Genomic DNA, 21,849 nt, shown 5'->3' with positions numbered 1-21,849 from the left:
TAGACAACAAGCAAAGTAGGTTGATCTGGAAGTCTGGCCTTCCGATTGGTCGATCTGGGTCTTGGGTAGTCCTGAACAGGCCTGGTGTCAACGTTCCATTGGTTCCTGAGATAGTTCTTTGTTTTGAGCTCCAACCTTGAGTTGTGTGTGTCTGTGGTTATCATGGGGGAGGGGAATTGTGTGTGTCTGTAGTTGGTGTCTTAATAAGTCCAGCATTTTTCCAAGAGAAATGAGGAGTATGTGTATTTTGTATAAAAGATGGCTTATGTTGAAATGTTATTACTAGTTTCCAGTATCTATTACAATTTCTTACAGTATCATTTTTATGGTATATACAAAGAAATGTCAATTGTGAAATGAAGTGCAGCTAGTTTGTAGTCTTTCCAGCTTCAGTTCGAAGTGATTGTTTTAGCTGTGTCGTTGACTAACTCCTCTGAACTTATTGTTATGGATGTATCCAAATAAATGTCACTTGAAAACAGTTTAAGCAAAAGCAAATTAAGCTACTTTGTTGTTATTTTGGCTGCACTGGTTGACGTGACTGCAAGTTAGCCATAGTTGGTTAGCTAGCAAGCAAGCGATAAGAACGTTCCCAGCCAGTATGGCAATAAGAACGTTGCCAGCCAGTATGGCAATAGAACATTTAGAACGAGCGACTGGGTCTTGTTTAAGTGATACTGCCTGATAAATCGGTGTTTGGAGGATATATTGGCACAGGTGTTGTTAAGCCCGAGACGAAGTCGAAGGCTGGCTAACCGTGCAAATATATCCTCCAAACACCGGCTTCAAGGGCATTATCACTTTTATACAACTGGTTACCAACTTCTTCAAATAATGATTGACATATTTTCATTAAAAACATTTTGATAAATTTATTCATACTATTTCATCCTTCCACAAGATATAGTCCCGCCACAAATCTAGGGTTGCTACCCAAGCCGGCTGGTAGTTCGTTCTGGTCTGTTCGGTTGCCAGAGACGCGACCCAGTTGTTGAGTCTTTTTGTTCTGTGTCTATGGACGCGACCCAGTCGTTTGTTCCAAATGTTCTATTGCCATACTGGCTGGCAACGTTCTTATCCCTTGCTTGCTAGCTAGCCAACTAAGGCTAACTTACAGTCACGTCAGAAAGTGCAGCCAGAATAACAGCAAAGTAGCTGCATTTGTTTAAGCTGTTTTCTAGTGACATTTATTTGGATACATTTGACCTTTTTGAATTAACATTTATTTGTATATACCCATACAAATAATGCTGAAAAGCTGCCTACCTACCTTGTCTGTCTCATCCCAACTCCTACACGTTCATTACTACCGGACAGCTGTAGATCGAATTTCAATGCTGAAACAATGTTGCAAATGTGACCCGATTAAGGAAACTAGGTTTATGTCGGAAGAAACGAAAAAAATATTTTATATCAGAGAGACGGATGGCAAGGTTTATGCAAATCTCCGCTATTGAAAACCAATTGCTAGTCTGAAAGAAATATAAGAGAGATAATGAAGAAATAATGTCTAGATGCTTTTTACAGGGGAGATCAAGTTTCTACATTTTCGGGCTGGGTTGATGATAGTGGATTGCGCAGAGCGATGGAACAGAGTAAATAGGCATTTCAACGTCATAGCTTTAGCTGGTGGTAATTTGTGGAATAGAAACTGTCTGGAAGGCGGGTTTAACTCATCAGCATCCAGGATTAGACCCACCTGTTGCATAATTCCCTATAACTCAAAGTATATCAGCACGATGAAATTCAATACTACAGTTCATTCTTACTTAAGCTGCTTTTGAAAGCAAAAGTCGAAATGAATTGTTGAATTTCTTTTTCATAATAGCAAGTTAGGACTGATGGTTTGGTTAGCTAAACTAGCAAGTCTGTTTGTTTGGTTACCAAGGCAACTAATGTCGCTATATAGTGAACTTGCTACCTACTTCAGTGGATGTTGAACACATTTCTACCTGGAAATGAATACATTTTTTTGTGACGTGTTAAATTATAGCCATGGTATAAAAGGGACAATCAACTTGGGGCTCATTGCGTTCTCTAGAAAATAATACAACTCCGTGGAAGGTAGAGTTCCACTCCGCTAGCGCCTTGTGGAACACACCTTCCACGTCGTTCATTATTTTTCATAGAATGCACAGCCCCTTGTTGATTATACCTTACATGGTGAATTAATATTGCATTACACACATGGCAGTCAATATAAAGTGTTACCTTGCATTTGACTATTTCAACATGAATCATAAACAGTATGCGACAGGCCCATTAAATGGCATTTGGAAGCAGCATCTGCTGAAGCCAGAGGTGATGAGGCTTATGTACCCAAACGTGGTGAAAAACAGAAAGGAAAGACATTTCCCCAAGGAAAGACATTTCCCATCACATGTCATGAGAAACTCATTATGAAAGTGTGGCTTTTGGGAAAACTTTTCCATCTGTCTGAATGAATTTCACATACTGTGTCCTTGAAAAGCCCTCAGACCACTTGGAGTGGCAAAGACACAGGCTGCAGTGCTGTGCTGTACTAATGTTTGAGTCGAGTTCCTCTGGCACTCAGACTATGTTGGGAAAACTTAAAGGTGAGTTAGGACATAGTGGTGTCATCATTTTGGTCTGAGTGTCATTTGATTTGGCGGACATTCATTGAAGCAGTGGACATTCTAAAGCGACATTGTTTTTTGTCACCATTTTGACTTTGTTGTTGCCAAAAGGTTTTCTTTCACCCTCCATCTTCCTACTATTAAAATTGTCTTGGCCAACAGGATGGAAGTGAATTTAATGACAGGAATGTGAATGTTCAGTGGAATCTTTTGAATATTTCGGTTTATATCTTTCTTTTTGCTTAATTTAACCCAACATTTTAGTATGTTCTTGCATGTGGGAAAGCCTGGAATACCAGTTCAAGCTGTTTTTGTTTTGAGATATTCTAAGAAATCAAGTAATTCAAATGTGCAGGAAGGTATGATAACATATGGCATATCTCGAACCACGTACAAGTGACTGCAAAATAAGACATCATGCTTGGTTGATTCACCCTCGCTTGAATCTTATCTCCATTCTCTACTATTTTCTTACAGGGCTATAGAATTGCTGAACCATAGGCGATGATAAGGGCCTATGCATTGCCCCAGTTACAACTCCCATTCTTTAACGCTGGCTGACTGGTCAGACATTGGTTCGTAGCTTTAAGTGTCTGATGAATCCCAAGTTGCTGCGGCCACAGTTGGCATCTCTGAGAGAATCGTTAAGGAAGCCTCTGCTCCTCCGTTTCCTGGCAGAGGCCCGGGGCTGGGCCACTGGGTATGAGACGACTCGCCATCTGCTGCATAATGCCAAACCTCACATGAGTCTCGTTAAGTCTTGCCAAGACCTCAAGCCACAGCCTCTCGGTATCCCCGCTCAGTACTCAATATAGTGGGGTTCACAACCTAATATCCCTTAGCACAAACACACACACACACACACTCAGATCACTTTCCATTTGTAATAGAAATATCTATCAAGAGACTCATACGAAAACAAGCAATGTTTGTTTCTATTTCCGTTAAGTTCCTGCCTCATGAGTAGCTCTGTATAATCTGCAACTCATTTGACTTCTGCTGTACGCGTTCCTCCTCCCCCTTCCCCCAGTCCAGATTTGATAAGGATGGGTGGTCATTTTGCCAGGGGAACATTGGAAGAACCTACAGCATGTTTCTTACTCAAGTTGGTGATGGTAGGGAGGATCAGTAGAACAGCAAGGTGACATGCGAGCCAGCGGTCATTTGAATATGTTTATTGGATCCTGGGTGATAATGAGGAAGGCTGACATTTACTTGGTGGCCATTCTGTTTTTCCCCTGGTCTTTTTTCCAGCAAGCCCAGACACAAAGCCACTGTCCAGTCTTCTATTGCCATTGTCTCCATTCTTCCTTTGATAAAATATGCGGTGGCGATTTTAGCATGTATGTAGTGGAGGGGCAAACTCAACCAACTGTTTTGTAGATGCATGCCAGCGAAGCCACTACACAACACAACACTAAACAATACATTAAATGCACTATAACGGTGACAAACGGTGTCCACAAACTGTTAGGGCCTACATGAAGCTGTCCCGACAGCGGCGCTTTCCTTTCAGCACCGTGGAGTGAATCCATACCACCGCTACACCTGGCAATCAGCGGAGACTCGTCTGGCAGCGAAACAGTTCGTTCAGCCTGATTTACTGCCTTTTTAAAAATCATAGCTGAAATGGCTGACTTGCTTAAATAAATACTGTTTCTACTGACTCCTTGTGGATTTGTGTAACTCGATAAGAACCACATTCTCCTTCAATAATAACACGTTTTTACTGGTTTTGAACCCTACACAAACATTATTACATTTATGTTCAGTAAATTCATAATGTTTGTTCTTATTTCATTAGCACTTACACTACAGTTCAAAAGTTTAGGGTCACTTAGAACTGTCCTTGTTTTTGAAATAAAAGCACATTTTGTTGTCCATTAAAATAATATAAAATTGATCAGAAATACAGTGTAGACATTATTAATGTTGTATATGACTCTTGTGGCTGGAAACGGCAGATTTTTAAAAATTGAATATCTACGTAGGCGTACAGAGGCCCATTATCAGCAACCATCACTCCTGTGTTCCAATGATTACAGAGGCTGTATCGCTGCCAAAGGTGCTTCAACAAAGTACCGTGCCGGTCTGAATACTTATGTAAATGTGATATTTCAGTTTTTTAAAATTAATTTGCAACAACAACATAAAAACTGCATTTGCTTTGTCATTATGGGGTATTGTGTGAAAAAACTATTTAATCCATTTTAAAGTAAGGCTGTAACGTAACAAAATTTGGAAAAAGTCAAGCGGTCCGAATACTTTCTGAATTTACTGTACACTTAGTGTTACTTTCTTAGCTACACTATACATATGTATCTCCCTGGCATATTACATCACTTCTGCAGCAGCATACAAGACATATTTCTGGACTCACCGTTGTTGTGCTGTGCCCACTTGAACAGGAAGGTGGTGCGGCAGTCCTTCTTGTGGGCAAACTTCTCAATTACTTTGTCATCAAAGTCTGGCATTCTCTGGGTGAAGTCATGCTGGTTTGACAGCATGGCCAGCACGTTCAACCTTTTCTAGCCTATTGTGTTGCGTGTGAAGGTTTTTATCCTTTTAAGGGTGTTCGTTTTGGATCGTGTTTGATCGTGTTCTGGATCGTGTTTGCATACTATAATTCTGGCACGCACGTACCTATTCTCATCCATTTGTTGGTTGTGAAAATGATGGCTCGTCTATATGTCTAGCTGAGCAACAACATTTGATTTCCCCAGTAATCCCAGTTTAACAGCGTTGTCTACATGTGATGCACATTTCTCATGTTTAGAGACCCTTTCTGCCACGTTTTAAATCCTTAAACCCACTTGGACCACACACCCTGTCCACCGAATAGCAGGCAGTGGAAGCAAAATTGTGATCGCTTTGCTTCCTTCCAAACCACTCATTGTTGAATTTGAAATGTACAACTTGTTGTGTAATGTTTATGTCCAATGGTCGATGTGCACCGAGACATTTTATCTTTAATTTCTCTTCATATTACAGGGATTGAAAAGGATTTTCTAGTAGATTGTTGACATAATTCATGATGATGGCTGCTTATCTAGCTAGCTAGTTTGCTAGCTAAAATGTAGAAGTATGATGTTGACATGATCAGTCCAATCAAAGCTACAAGGAGATATAACGTGATTTGACGTCATCTTATCTGTGGCCAATAACCTTGAGCTTTCTTGGGCAGGCACTTCTACTGTAAATCTATGGCAGCACCATAAGGGATCTTGAAGTGCCTAGCTCTCCTATAGATTCTGCGGTGATGTACAGCAGTGTCTCCATGAGTGACAGAACCATGAGCCAATCACAGCGCAACCAGAGATGATTAACAACGCCTACCCTCTGTGGCTGCCCCTCCACCACAGAAAGCACTGAGATAGTTTGAAACAGCTGCATTTTGGAGCTGCCTTACTCAGGAGAAAAAGGGAAAGGAAGAGGTCATAACTAGTCAGCTGCACACTTAATACATTCAACTGAAATGTGTCTTCCCGCATTTAACCCAACCCCTCTGAATCAGAGGGGTTGGAACCCGAGGTGCGGGGGGCTAAAGAGACCAAGTTTGTATGCTGCTTTATTAACTCAAGGATTTCTTTCAAAACATTGTTTGCCAAAATGTTACACGAATTAATGCCAGAATTACATGCAAAGCAGGGCAACTTTTATTTATTTTAATCAGGTGGCTCTGCCCTACCTGCCCTGAAAGACGGGTCTACACAAATAGAATGTCTATGTCTGTATTAATCATCAAACCTCTGAGAAAGGTTAAAACGAAGTTTGGACATCGTATTTGGGATAAATAACTGACTGAGTTGCTGAAGACAGTTTCTGGGACCCCCGTGTTAATTTTGTCTTGGATGCACGTCTTTTTCCCATCATTCACCCGTGATTTGGAGCCTATATAGCCTCTGGATGTAAAGATGGAGAAAAACAATCTGTCCTCTGAAACTGGCGCTGGATCAGATTTTTGTCTAGTAACTTACTGTGGTAAAAGTTAGGCCCAGGTGTGCAAACGCAGATCCTATCACAGTGCTACGTACATACGTACCTGTTTAGTTAGACACCTTCTCCCCGGATTTGGGAGCTTTCAGAACAGACGCTGAAAAGGCCAACAACGTCGAAGGCAACATTACCATAACTGCATGAGTCTATCAGCTTAGCTGCTCCCAAATGCCAGATCCCTGTCAAGCGCATCGCTGTCATCGCCGTGTGTCACGTCTGCAGCTTTACTGCAAATTCATTAGCCTAGCAACTCTGAGAAATTAAATACGTTTCAAGTGTTTTTCTACTTCCCCAGTATGGTTCAATCTGAGCGTGGTTACGTAAGACCAAACTAAATTTATCAACACTCATTTTATGTAAAGCCTGAGCTCCCGGCGCAGCCTGTATGTGTGATACTTGCTCAGAACCGGAGGATGCCTTTTGTTTCCCTTCGAGCCATTTCGTTTCTATTTTGGTCTGTGAGAAAAACAAGATTTAAAAAGGTCATGCTAATTTTAGTGCGGGTTCTTGGAGGAGGAATATGTATGACTTTCGGTTCACACTCGTGCAAACAATCAAAGCAGACCTCAATCATGCTACAGCTGTGCAGCGGATTACAGTCGAGTATGAGTGAATGAGGTGAACGTTACATCTGCATGCCTCTGTGTGTGTGTGTGTGTGTGTGTGTGTGTGTGTGTGTGTGTGTGTGTGTGTGTGTGTGTGTGTGTGTGTGTGTGTGTGTGTGTGTGTGTGTGTGTGTGTGTGTGTGTGTGTGTGTGTGTGTGTGTGTGTGTGTGTGTGTGTGTGTGTGTGAGAGAGAGTGAGAGAGTGAGAGAGTGAGTGAGTGAGTGAGTGAGTGAGTGAGTGAGTGAGTGAGTGAGTGACTGACTGAGTGACTGAGTGACTGAGTGACTGAGTGACTGAGTGACTGAGTGACTGTGTGTGTGTGTGTGCGTGCGTGAGGTCATTGTTGCATGCATTTATATGTCTCTAGTTTGTGTGGGTGGAGAGGTGCTCTGTTTCTGCAGGAAGCTGTTAGCATCCCTCTCCTCTCTTTCTTTCCTCCTACATTTACATTTACATTTACATTTAAGTCATTTAGCAGACGCTCTTATCCAGAGCGACTTACAAATTGGTGCATTCACCTTATGACATCCAGTGGAACAGCCACTTTACAATAGTGCATCTAAATCTTTTAAGGGGGGGGGGGGCAGAAGGATTGCTTTATCCTATCCTAGGTATTCCTTGAAGAGGTGGGGTTTCAGGTGTCTCCGGAAGGTGGTGATTGACTCCGCTGTCCTGGCGTCGTGAGGGAGTTTGTTCCACCATTGGGGTGCCAGAGCAGCGAACAGTTTTGACTGGGCTGAGCGGGAACTGTACTTCCTCAGTGGTAGGGAGGCGAGCAGGCCAGAGGTGGATGAACGCAGTGCCCTTGTTTGGGTGTAGGGCCTGATCAGAGCCTGAAGGTACTGAGGTGCCGTTCCCCTCACAGCTCCGTAGGCAAGCACCATGGTCTTGTAGCGGATGCGAGCTTCAACTGGAAGCCAGTGGAGAGAGCGGAGGAGCGGGGTGACGTGAGAGAACTTGGGAAGGTTGAACACCAGACGGGCTGCGGCGTTCTGGATGAGTTGTAGGGGTTTAATGGCACAGGCAGGGAGCCCAGCCAACAGCGAGTTGCAGTAATCCAGACGGGAGATGACAAGTGCCTGGATTAGGACCTGCGCCGCTTCCTGTGTGAGGCAGGGTCGTACTCTGCGGATGTTGTAGAGCATGAACCTACAGGAACGGGCCACCGCCTTGATGTTAGTTGAGAACGACAGGGTGTTGTCCAGGATCACGCCAAGGTTCTTAGCGCTCTGGGAGGAGGACACAATGGAGTTGTCAACCGTGATGGCGAGATCATGGAACGGGCAGTCCTTCCCCGGGAGGAAGAGCAGCTCCGTCTTGCCGAGGTTCAGCTTGAGGTGGTGATCCGTCATCCACACTGATATGTCTGCCAGACATGCAGAGATGCGATTCACCACCTGGTCATCAGAAGGGGGAAAGGAGAAGATTAATTGTGTGTCGTCTGCATAGCAATGATAGGAGAGACCATGTGAGGTTATGACAGAGCCAAGTGACTTGGTGTATAGCGAGAATAGGAGAGGGCCTAGAACAGAGCCCTGGGGGACACCAGTGGTGAGAGCTCCTCTCCTCTTCTCCTCGCCAGTGAAGTCCGGAAGATGTCAGACTGAAATGTGTTAAGGTCATGTATCTCAAACAAGCAGTGACAGCACACAACTACCTCAGCTTAGCCAAGACTAGCGAAGACTGCTATCACTCTTTCAGGTGTTCAGTCAGTGTGCCACTCAACGGCCATTCAACTCTCTCTTTTTGACAGATTGCCAATTACAATTCCCAAGTTATCCACAATAAGGACATATATTTATTGATATATTTTTGTGAATAATGTTTTACCATATGTTGCTTTTCCGTGTTCATTTTCCACAGATAGTGTATCTATTTAGAATGACTTACCTGGTGATTTTTTTTACTGTCCTGTTCCCCTGTAAAGGGCATTAGCAGGTGATCAATATCCAGATACTTCTCTTTTGTCGGGCTCATGCCATGGACTGAGAGACACCTTCAAAAGGCTAAGTACATTGTGCAAACCAAAGAGCATACCACGAGAATGGTAGTTGACATGGTGAGTTGATATGCTCTGACATAAATTCAAGGGCACATACTGTATTCCCAACATTCAAAACATGTAGTTCTTTACCAGTTTAAAAGCGTAATTTGTCACCATAGACCAGGGATCATCAACTAGACTCAGCCGCGGGCTGATTCTTTTCTTGAGCAGATGGTCAGGGGGCCAGAACATAATTACTAATCATTTGTAGACTACAAATTGATCGCAAGAAGCCCAAACAGATATAACATTTGACCAAAACCTAATCATTTCAAACCTTCGTTACATTTGTATACAATCACATATACAGCATCTCTCTATTACACATGGAAAATCTTTGAAACAAATTTCCAAAATTAAAATCACTTGGAGCTGATTTGCTGGTGTTTTTTTACAGTCTTTTATGTCATAAAACTTGGGGGGCTTAACAAAATCACATGTGGGCCGTCAGTTGGGGAACCCTGCCATAGACAGTGACAACTTGCTACACGGAAGGATTTTTATTATTGCCCTGCTAACAATAATGAGTAGTTAGGAAGTCTCCAAAAGTCATTATTGTGTCATGAACCCTTGGATGTTTTGTCTAGTTCCTGATTGGTCCCGGGGACGTCCCCGAGGATGTTTTTAGGACATTCTTGGGACGTTGTGTCATTGTCCCCTTGAGGTTTTGTCTAGTGTCCGGTTTGTCTCAAGGACGTTTTGAGGATGTTTTTAGGGCGTTCTAGGGACATTGTGTCATCGTCCCCTGGAGGTTTTGTCTAGTACCTGGTTTGTCCCGGGGAACGTCCCGAGAACAAACCGGGAACAAGAAAAAGGTCCCCCAGAGAACGTTCCTTTGTGACCATCACACAACGCCCTAAGAACTAGTCAAATGAAGCTTCTGAGAACATTCTAAAAAGGTCCTGACATGGTCCTCAGTGACGTCCCCAGGAACTTACAGAGAACTCGACAAAGGTCCCCCAGAGAACGTTCCCTTGGGACCATCACGCGAAGTCCTAAGGACAAGTAAAACGAACGTCCTAAAAAGGCCCTGACATTGTCCTCAGCGATATCCAGGGAACTTACAGGGAACTAGAGAAAGGTCCCCCAGAGAACATCCCCCAGAGTGCTGGAATCAGGACGTCCTCAGGACGTTCATTTTGCTGGTCCTTAGGATGTCGGATCTTACAATGAACTAGACAAGGTCCCCCAGAGAACGTTCCCTTAGGAGCATCACACGACGTCCTAAGGACTATTAAAGGACTATTAAAAATTAACTAAAAAGGTCCTAACATGGTCCTTATTGACTTCCTGGGAACTTACAGGGAACCAGACAAAGGTCCCCCAGAAAACATTCCCATGGGACTGTCACGCAACGTTCTTAGAACGTTAGTGGGATAAGGTCAAGCCGAAACCTTTAAGGGATCTAATGGGAACGTCACCTTATGTCCTCAGGACATCCCCTGTTTGCTGGGTATGCACTTTACCTGGAAATCCAGTGGCATGTTTTGATTGAACCGGGTCTTAGCCTTTAGTTCTTCAAATTCTGTGCACGACAGAAAGTTTAGCCTTTTCAATAAGATAAACGTCTCTTTCAAAATGGAGGAGATATGGAGGAGAGCTCTCCTCTGAATCAGTCCTGGAATCAGACTAGCCCCTTGCCAGGGTATGTTTTTTGCTCCAGACAAACCATACTGGCAGTTACCATGACAACAAACATAATTTTCCCTTCACACGTCACCCAAATTCATTTCGCTGCCAGAGCAACACAGCGCACTCTCTCTACGTACAAACCGTTTCCCTCTTGGCAGCGTCCTCTAGAGACCAGGGAATAAGCTCAGACAGAGCTCCTGCAGACAATTGGAGCCTAACATCACGTGTTACATAACGCCTACTATCAAACTGATGTCTTATTTGCAGCCATTTCATTGATAGGCTGTGATGAGCCCAGAATATTACATAGTCATCTCAAAGTGCACACATGAATGGCTAAACATTTGGATCGACTGCACTAGATCATACACGGACTCATTTTGTAGGTAACTGCTAAACATATTCCTAGCTCAGCACGTTAGAATGGCAAGGTGACCACAGATGACCTAGTTGAATTGCCATCGCAGTGTAATGTATCATGATGTGTGTTTAGAATATTATTGTCTTTAACATAGATCTTTAATGATTCGCTTAAAAAAAAAAAAGACTGGTATATAGTTAAGTTCAAAGTTCATTTAGTTGCCTTATTCAGGCCGCAATTTTTGAAGAAAATGATTTTGCCCACCATCCTTTTTTTTCTCTCCCTCTTTTCTTTTGCAACGGTAGACAGAGAGTTAAAGGAGCAAAGCCACCCCATCATAAGCACTCCTCACATGACCTAACAAAACATGTTTTTAATCCATTCAAGAATAGAATTCTCCCAAACCTTGTGGTTATCTTGGATCTGGTGGGATTATAGAGCAGTAAAGACATAACAACATGCTCCAAAGCTCTGGCTGACATATCAATGCAATAGTCCAAGACCTCCTCACTGGACCTTGACCTTCCTTTGGCAGTTGACCTGTTACCACCTAATCCCAACCACACAGAGGTGCCATGATGAATGTGCTGTTGTGAGTTGATTACAGATGTTATGAATTCAGTGTCAGGGGTTCAGCCACAGATAATTATATATTGTACATTAATGGGCTTAACTGTCTACCTGTTCATCACATAGTACCAGATTGTTACAACTTTATATGAATGATCACAATTTGTAAGCGGTTAACAATGTATACTTACAATGTAATTATAATGTACTTGTTTATTTAACTACCCTGTAAATGCATGATTTTAGTGCCTCAAGGTGGGAGCACATTGTTTTCTGTCATCTAGGGTACCACCTCTTCCAAGTTAGGCAGTCCCAGCATATAGCAATTTCTGCTTACATTTACATTTGATTGGTTTTGTGAGATGACGGCCAGTTGACAACTGAACAATGAGTGTAGGAACTGAAAGAGCCTATTTGTATTTTCATCGATTTTTTTCCCCCCACTCAGATTCAAGTCTTCTATTACATTTTGTGACACTTTTTTTTAACACACTCAAGTTTGCATTTCAGTATTCACAGTACAGTATGTAAACACGGGGAAATGCTTCCCGTTCTCAGACTTAGACACGTGCAGGGTTAGCAGTCGTGTCAACAAAGATAGTGCACCAACATTGCTAAAGCAGGTGTGATTAAATTCACCCTTAGATTAGGTAAACAGACTCCTATTTAGTCTTTTCAGAAAAAACACCTCAGCAAACACTACTGCATCTCAAAACCTATTGTTTACATTATTCCGACGAAGGCCTTTAATGTGCTCACCTTAGCAGTTTTACATTTACTATGAGAGCGATATTTGATGAGTTGACAGAGCAAGAAAAATGTTATCGCTCGACATCCAAGGTCAGGGCCAGTCACACTGTCTGCAATTCTTTGTAAACACACCCTTAGGGAAGGTTGGTGCTTGAGTCACAGCACGGTTGTCTCTGACTATTATCGTTTTCAAAAAGTATAGGAACATCTTATCCGTCAGCCTTATCCATCAACATGACATGTTTTCTGTCACCTGTTGACATTAGTGGTGATTTTGTAGGACATATACGTAAGTTATCTCCATATATTTGACAACCTGCAGTCCTATTGTAAACACCACTATTGCAAATGGTAAGATCGCTCGTAGGAGGGAGGGATAGGAAGGAACAGTGGTGTGTAGAGTAGTAGACAGGTACCATTGGGGATTTGGGGTGTCCCATTTCAGGGGCCGGTACTGTACAGAGGCATTATGTTTCCAGTGCTTTGAGTGGAAGGCGGCAGAAAAGATGAACACCACGTTTGCTGGCATGGGAACGTAGTGCTGGGCCTGCCATGTGCAGGGATATTGTTCCCTGTCAAGTCTTGTGTTACGCCTTTGAGTGATGGAGCCTATTCCTGGAAGACGGTGGCAGGCACGAACAAAAGCTATGAAACCAACAACAAAAATTACTCTATATGCGGTCTTGGGGTGTTTCTGTGTGTTTCTGTGTGTGTGTGCGTGTGTGTGTGCGTGCGTGCGTGTAAGTAATTGTGTGTCCCGACATGTGTTTGTGTGCGCAGCAAGTGTATGTAGCCAGAACCTTTTGTATCCCCCTCTGCAGGTTCACCCAGTTTCAGAGGACAGCTGTGATGGGCGCCCGGCTATATATAACTCCACACAGGTCTAATTTACGCCCTCGTGGTCTGGCCCCAGTGTCCCACATTGACCTTTGAGAGAGAACACTATCACACACAATGACAAGTGCATTATTACCTCATTCCTTTTCTTAAAGGGGAGAGGACATTTCAAATACACCTGAAGCTAGGGTAACAAAAGAATTGTGTCTCCTTGATGATCATTATGATAAGAATCCAGAATCATCAAGGAGACAATTGTTTTGTTACCCTTGCTTTAGGTGTGTTTCAAATGTTGTGACCCCTTTAAAAAAACGTGACAAAGCAATATGCACTTATCACTTATTTCATGTTTCCTTCAACATTTTCAAATACTTGAGTTATTTGTAAGATTTATGGCTTCAGTGGTATTTGTCTAAAAACAGCTGGGTAAAATGTCCCTGTGGTCAAGCTTGTGGTTTGGCTGCTGCGAACAGTGGCTGCTGCTGTGGACGTGTCCCTGTGGAGCTAATTGTGACAAGCACAGAGAGCAGGTACAGCGCAATGCCTTTGTCGAGGGCTGATGCGGCTGGCGCTTGTCCAAGAGTCAAGTAATTGCAGCACGACGGACCCATTTAAAATATTTAAACAGCGCCAAACATGAATGACTCGAGCATCAGGTTTCAAAAACAACAACCTAAAGACCCCTTTGGAAGAAAACGTTATCGTGATCCTCAGTCTCTAGTGACGGAAGTGAGCTGACACTGAGCTGACACTGAGTGAGAGACAAAGGGGTCCAGTCATAAAAAACATGCTGGATCATTTTATCTAACTGAACAGTAACTGAGGGAGAGACTCAGAGCCAGCGGACCACTGCCTCCATGTTGACATCAAATGCTCCATGACATTAACATTCTGCTTTAATAATAAATAAATAACGATGAAACCAAAGGGACAGTTCACATTCATTCCAACCAGCAACAGTTGACAGCTTACTTTCTGAAGTAGTTGACGATTTTGAAAAGCATGATTCATATTTAGATGTGCGTTTCAGAGATTACACTGGTTATAGTCTCACGTTGCCGTACTTCCAAAAGCACATCGCTGTCACGCCTCCCTTGGAGGTCTGGGGAATTTTGTATCACAAAAACGGTTTGAATTGTCCGCTGGCTCCCATCGACAAGATTTTGATTGGATGTTACATTTCAAGAACCCTCCACCCACATGCCCATAGAAGAGGTGCTGTGTGTTATGTGTATCACTGTTTTCCATCCGGGTAGGACACGTTTTGTAGAGAGTTGTTGCTAGTTTCAAGTGGTCGTTTTCAAGTTATCAAGTGTGGCTGACAGTCTGCAATTTATATTTCTTAAAACTGAAAGTGGATCATGCTGGTAAAGTCAAAGGTCACAACACGTTCTAAACCGCTCTGGTGACAATTCCATTTGACCACATGGTTGCGCTTTGCTATCACTGGAAAAATCTTGAAGATTATTATTTAGTTTTTGTAAGGATCCAAAAAACGGAGTCAGTGGGAGAACCTATTCAAGTAAGTAAATTAATTTTGAAAACGTTGAAAAATTATGTATTACAGTGCTAGTAGTAGGCCACTTTGTAGGCTAACTCAACTGAGCTGCTAGCTAACTAACTTTACACAATGTTTAGCTAAGGGAATTAAGTACATAACAATGGCCAACTGTGAACTTGAACACCTTCTCACAAAGAAACTGTGCATACCAGCGGTATTTCTGTATACTACGTTCGCTAACATAGGTAGGCCTACCTACACTCAGAGGCCAGTTTATTTGCTATATAGAGCAGGCAGACAGGCATTGAGGCATTCAGTTACTGTTCAATTGAATGTTATAATGGGCAAAACGAGTGACCTAAGCGACTTTGAGCGTGGTATGATCGTCGGTCTAAGGCTCACCAGTCGCAGTATCTCAGAAATAGCCAGCCTCCTGGGCTTTTCAAGCACGACAGTGTCTAGGGTTTACCGAGAATAGTGTGACAAACAAGAAACATCCAGTCAGTGGCAGTCCTGACGGCGAAAACTGCTCGTTGATGAGAGAAGTCGAAGGAGTATGGCAAGAACCGTGAAAGCTAACAGGCGGGCCACAAACAGGAAAATAATGGTGCAGTACAACATTGGTGTGCAGAATGACATCTTGGAACGCACAACTCGTCGGTCCTTGTCACGGATGGACTATTGCAGCAGACGACCACAACGGGTTCCACTCCTATCAGCTAAAAATAAGGAGCGGCTCCAGTGGGTACACGATCACCAACACTGGACAATTGAGAACATCACAAATCCCGTTTACTGTTGCGTCATGTCTATGGCAGAGTCAGGATTTGGTGTAAGCAGCATGAGTCCATGGTCCCATCCTGCCTGGTGTCGACAGTACAAGCTGGCGGTGGTGGTGTAAAGGTGTGGGGAATGTTTTCCTGGCACACGTAAGGTCCTTTGATACCAATCAATCGTTTCCATGCCCTGAAGAATTCGGGCTGTTCTGGAGTGGAAGGGGGGGGGGGGGGTCCGACCCGGAACTAGATGGGTGTAACTAATAAACTGGCCACTGAGTGTATATGCCATGGGTTATATGTGTGTATGCCTACCTATGTAAGCACATGTTGTATACACAAAATACAGTTAAGCATCATACACAAGGTATAAACCTATTACAATTGGAGCAGGCCAATCCTGCTGGAGGTCTGCTGGGTGGGCAGGGTTATGTTTCAGCCCAGCAATAACACACCGGATTAAACTTATCCAACCTAATGAGTTGATAATCAAGTGTGCTATTGCTGGGTCTGAACACCCAGTAGATCAGGGATCAGTGGAGCAAGGTTGGCCACTGCTGGTAATGAGTTTTTTTTTGTTCACCTGAAATGATGCTTTAGTCATATTAGCCTACTTGTTACTACTCAATGATCTATTGTTGCTTATACCAGGGGTTCCAAAACTTTTTCTCTCGGGGCACCCCTTCCAGCATTGGGGAACATCCTACGCCACGTCTATTTCAATGGGCACATGCACTGTTCATGACATAAACTGTTCACACCCCTCTTGTTGGTGGAGAGAATTTTGTAGGTTTCAAATCAAATAAAATACAGTTGTATTTGTCACATACAACAGGTGTAGACCTTAAAGTGAAATGCTTACTTACAAGCCCTTAACCAACAATGCAGTTTTAAGAAAATACCTAAAAAAAGTAAGAGATAAGAACAAACAATTAAAGAGCAGCAGTAAATAACAACAACAACAAGGGCTATATACAGGGGGTACCGGTACAGAGTCAATGTGCAGGGGCACCGGTGTCGAGGTCATATGTACATGTAGGTAGAGTTATTAAAGTGACTATGCAGAGATAATAACAGAGAGTAGCAGCAGCGTAGAAGAGGAAGGGGGGGGGGGGGGGGCAATGCAAATAGTCTGGGTAGCCATTTGATTAGCTGTTCAGGAGTCTTATGGCTTGGGGGCAGAAGCTATTTAGGAGCCTCTTGGACCGAGACTTGGCCCTGCGGTAACGCTTGCCTACGCTGGTTATAGTCTCGAGAAATCCATGCAGCTCTAAGATTTTTTGAGGACATTGTTGTGGACTAACACATTTTAGCAATGGTGTACAAGGTCTTTCAAATGATGAGTTAAGAGTAAAAGAAAATTTGTCAAGAGAAGTTTCTACAGAATACGTCTGGTTATTGGGAAGCCTTCGAGGCAACTGGGTGACAGATGTAAGAAAGCTTGGAACATTCTAAAAGACCCTGGGTGACACTCTGTTTCCAAATTTGTCACAGAATGCCTACGGCAACAATAAACCTTTCCATGGGAACATCTTATTCCGAATGAAATTCATAAAGTTCTTATTTATTGTAACTGCCATATGCGTTTTTGGATTTTGAATATTGTTGTACTGGTCAAGCAATGCTCTAGATAATGAAGTGCTCCTTAATGTTGTAAACAGTGGAATCCTATGTCATTGTTTTAGAACTTTCGGTGCCAACGTGGGTCCTATTACTGTAAAATTCTAAATCTTGAACCCTGCTAAACACTATATATCAACAGCTATGGGGGAGAAAATAAGGCAAAACATTTCCTTCAGGTGCTTCTTGCATAAGGACATAACCAGTAAATTATGAGGTGACATTTGAATACCACTCATAGATCATGTTGTTGCAATCCCTTCAAGTCACTCTCGCAGTTGTTTTTATTTCATATATTTTATTTTTCTTTATTCAACATTGCACATACTCCGTTCGATGACATCTCATATTGCTGCCTACAAAAATGATATTAATGTAGAAAATCCAAAAGTCTGAAGATTTACCTAAATAAAAATAAAAATAAAATTAAAAAATGAGGGTAGGAAATGAACGAGCTCCAAAGATAGTACAGAGAGAAGAAGTAACCGCAAGAAAAGAATACAAACATCTCAGATTAGGATGCACTTTTCAAAAACAAAGAATCATGCAGAAAAAAGCAAGGCTGACCAAAACATCGGTACTTTATCACATTTGGACTGAAGAAATATTATAACATCCTGAAATACACTTCTACGGAATTGTTTTAATATCAACTTTAAGAGTCAGTTCTAATTTGATTTCGCTCCCTTAATGACCCTCCAGTGTTCATGAAAATGAATGGTTCATATGCACACACATACTCGGACAGCATTAACATTTAGTTACATTTTAACAGAAAAATAACACATGTCATTTCCATGTGGATGTTCATGGTAAACATACTTAGTGATGGTACAATGATTCCATGACTGAAACATATTACTGTAACCAAAACATACACACACACTCCCTACATACGCCCACAAACACATAACTTGCACACACATGTATATTGACGCAACACACACACACACACACACACACACTTTCACACTCACCACATATGCTGCTGCTACTGTGTATTATCTATCCTGTTGCCTAGTCACTTTAGCCCTACCTATATGTACAGCACTTAGCTACCTCAATTACCTTGTACCTCTGCACATCGACTCGGTACAGGTACTCCCTGTATATAGCCATGTTATTTTTATTTGTTATTCACTGTGTATTTATTCCTTGTGTCACTATTTAAATGTCGTATTACATTTTTTTAATCTTTAACTGCATTGTTGGAAATGAACCCGTAAGTAAGCATTTCACTGTTAGTCGACACCTGTTGTCTACGAAGCGTGTGACAAATAAAACTTGATTTGATTTGTTTATGTTCGTTATATTTATATATACAATGGACCCTTAGTAGCTACCCAATCTATACCTAAGAAGGCACGACTTTAAAATGTATACAATAGTTAAACATGTCATTATAATGATTTTCAAGTTATGGACTTGATTTAATTTGTATATGTTTGTTATATTTGGGGCCGTATGTATCAAGCATGTCAGAGTAGGAGTGCTGATAAAGGATCAGTTTTGCCTTTTAGATCACAATAAATAAGATAAACTGGACAGGGGAACTGATCCTAGATCAGCACTCTGAGACACTTCGTGTGAATACGATCGTCCCAGGCTAGTGTTCAAAGACAGACCAGCTATAGTTGTCAATTTTCTGGACCTTTTCACTGTAACTAGTCACACCTTGAAGCAGGCCTCATATCTATACTAAGGATACGTCTAGATACTGTAGGCAGGGCTAAGCCCCATCTTTGATATTAGGGCATTGTTAAAAGCCTTTTCTTTGACTTTGTCTTTTCAGTTCTGTCCAATCACAGTTAAACCATTACCATAATATGTTACCATAATGTAGTCAAATATCATTGTTGTGGTCTTGAGGCTACACAGGCTATACCAATGACATAGAATGGCTTTTTTAAACTTTTTTTTTTACATTCTCATCATTATGCGTAGTGCTTTAGGCGGGGACATAACACTGATTGATATTTTCAAAAGAAGCCACCACTTCGGAGTTATACTACGGATTGGGTAGATAACTAGGGAGAAGCTCAGCTTTGCTAACAGTATACAGTATCAAACAGTATAGTAACATCGTAACATACTAGAAAAACTTGCTATTGAAAGATACATCTTTCTCTTGGTCAGCTTTTCTAACAGTACACAGTATCTAACAGTATAGTAACATCGTAACATACTAGAAAAACTTGCTATTGAAAGATACATCTTTCTCTTTGTTTTCCCTTAAGTTACTGCTTATTCAACTACAATTTGGGAATCCAGAGTATTTTAGCTTAACTATGGCAAGACACAACAACTTCTTGCTAGGCACACTAAATGATACCGTGAACTGCTGAGGGATTTCTCTTTAAACTATTACACTTTGACAGACATCAATTATCAGAATGTGCATGGGCTTTGTGTTTGCTTCAAAGTGTAAAACAATGGGACTATGGGATCAGGGAATAAACGGCACTTACTTTTTCTGAAATCATTGGTGATGCTAAAAGAATTTGATAACAAAGTACATTTTAGCAGAGGCTAGCATGGTATGTTTGATAGGGTTTTCTGAACGTTGAGGAAAATCTTGACTATAGACCTTCAACGTTTTTGTAATAGAGGGATATAGCGTAACCAATAAGAATAGACGTGTATATGTGGAGTGGTGGTGGTGGTGGTGGGGGGGGGGGGGGGGTATAATTAGGATTTTCTATGTAAGTAGATGAAGAACAGACACTGATATGAGAGTTTCATCTCCAGATTCAAGTGTTCTATGTCTTTTCAAACAGTACAATGAAATATGTATGTTTTCTTTTTATGGAAGAGAATAGAAATGCAGTCCATTGTCTGTGTAAATAATACTGTACATAATATTAGGTTCCACCCCTTTCAATAACATAAAAAGAATAATAGAGCTCTGTGTTGTTGATGCACTAAAGCACAGTCATCATGGGCCGACATCACAATAATAGACAGCACGCCCAGGAGCGAGGATTGCTAAGTTCTTGGCTGTTGACTGAACGTAAGAAGGATGGGCTTAAACATAAGATGGTATTTATGTTTTTTTTTTTAAAGCAAACACTTGATTTGTCTGACAAAGCTGCAACAAGCAAGCAGTGCGTACAACTATGTGTCTTTGAAAGTAGACCAAAAGAGAGTGGGCAGATTTTCTACGAGCAGTTATATGAGAACAGCACAATAAGAAACTAAATTCTAAAATGAAAACATCTCAAATAGAAATTGAAGGGCAAAATTATGGATCTTGTTGGAGCAGCATCCGCAACATGTTCATTGTTCATGTCAATAAAAATGGAACATGGCTTCTGAAGACATTGTTAACAGTCAAACTAAGTAGAATTGTCTCAAATGTCATGATTTGCGACACATTGTTGGACACAGAAATATAAACATCAGCATATGTTCTATTCAATGTGTATCTATTTTCACAACATCTCCAGAGGAAGTGTACACCACGGACAATAAAATCAGGGTTTAAACTTTGGTTAAGTAATAGTCAAGGCTAGGTTTAAAAAAATATATAACACACTTCCATGTTACTTTGCATACAGTTAACTTTAAATGGATCGAGGTTTGTGTCAACAAAGCAGCTGGTCAATTATATCACTAACATAATAAAATTTGCATCTTAGGGAAAACCCTTTGTGTCCCTTCGGTAGATCATTCTGTGTGTTTGTGTGTGTGTATGCGCACCTGACATCTTTTGTGTTTGAGAGTGTGTGAACAGATGCTTACAGTATGTAGGGGAAAAAAAGAGGACAAAAATAATCAGATATGTTTCATGTATATTGTAGAGTCATTTTGTCTCGTTTTGGACTCCCTACGCTTTTCTGAATTGTAATATAGTTGTCATAACACGATGTCGTGAATTGAAAGACATTGTAGCTGGTAGCTGAGTGAGCAGCTCCGCCTCAAGCCAGCCTTATTTTGGTTGACAATACGAAACGAGATAAAAACAGATGAACTCATTCTGCTTGCTGCACGTAAGCAGAGAGCAGCCCCGCCATTTGGTTATCAATGACACCTACAAAGCAGACCCAACTAAGACATTGTCGAAACATAACAACCAAACAAAGTTTCTCTATCTTATTAAAATATTCACATCTGTTCCTTACAAGACACTGTTTCACACATAAAGAAAAACATATTTGAACTCAGATAAGTCTCTAGTTTCATCACTTCATATATAGGTATATATGTAATAATTAAGGCAATCATTTGGGCCATGACTTACTCATTTCCCTGCTTCCAGGCTTTCTAGGAAAGATTTCTGTTCCTTGTGCGCTCCGTATAATGTCCCAATGTCTCATTTGTCCGTTCAAACTTCTGATGTCTGATCGCTGGGTTCACTCTTGCAGTAGATCTGTGGTTATCGATGTCCGTTATCTCACCCCAGATGACCAGTCATAATATTTGCTCTTTCTCTGCCAATCCCAAGAGTACCAGCCAGCACATCCTCTCCTAAGCCGTCAACTGATAGCACTGTAACAAAAGATAAACAGGACATGAATACCAGGTCATCATTCCAGGTTATCATTCCAGGTTATCTACAG

At 41.7% G+C, this 21,849-nt stretch overlaps 1 protein-coding gene across 2 annotated transcripts in view; it reads right to left on the bottom strand.

Annotated features, from left to right (window-relative positions):
• The window catches only part of LOC129854118 (potassium voltage-gated channel subfamily A member 1-like), a 129,172-nt gene that overhangs the window by 77,714 nt on the left and 29,609 nt on the right, over positions 1-21,849 (bottom strand). The window contains exon 3 of one of the 2 annotated variants that reach the window (XM_055920861.1): positions 19,972-21,778. The exons of the other annotated variant lie outside the window; for it this stretch is intronic. The gene's annotated coding sequence lies outside the window, so the exon portion shown is untranslated. Of the gene's footprint in view, positions 1-19,971; positions 21,779-21,849 lie in introns of those variants that run through there. 2 annotated transcript variants of the gene reach the window in all.

The sequence above is a fragment of the Salvelinus fontinalis genome, chromosome 4 (assembly GCF_029448725.1).
Source record: "Salvelinus fontinalis isolate EN_2023a chromosome 4, ASM2944872v1, whole genome shotgun sequence".
NCBI classification, from domain to species: domain Eukaryota; kingdom Metazoa; phylum Chordata; class Actinopteri; order Salmoniformes; family Salmonidae; genus Salvelinus; species Salvelinus fontinalis.
This window is presented reverse-complemented; position numbering and strand designations above follow the sequence as displayed.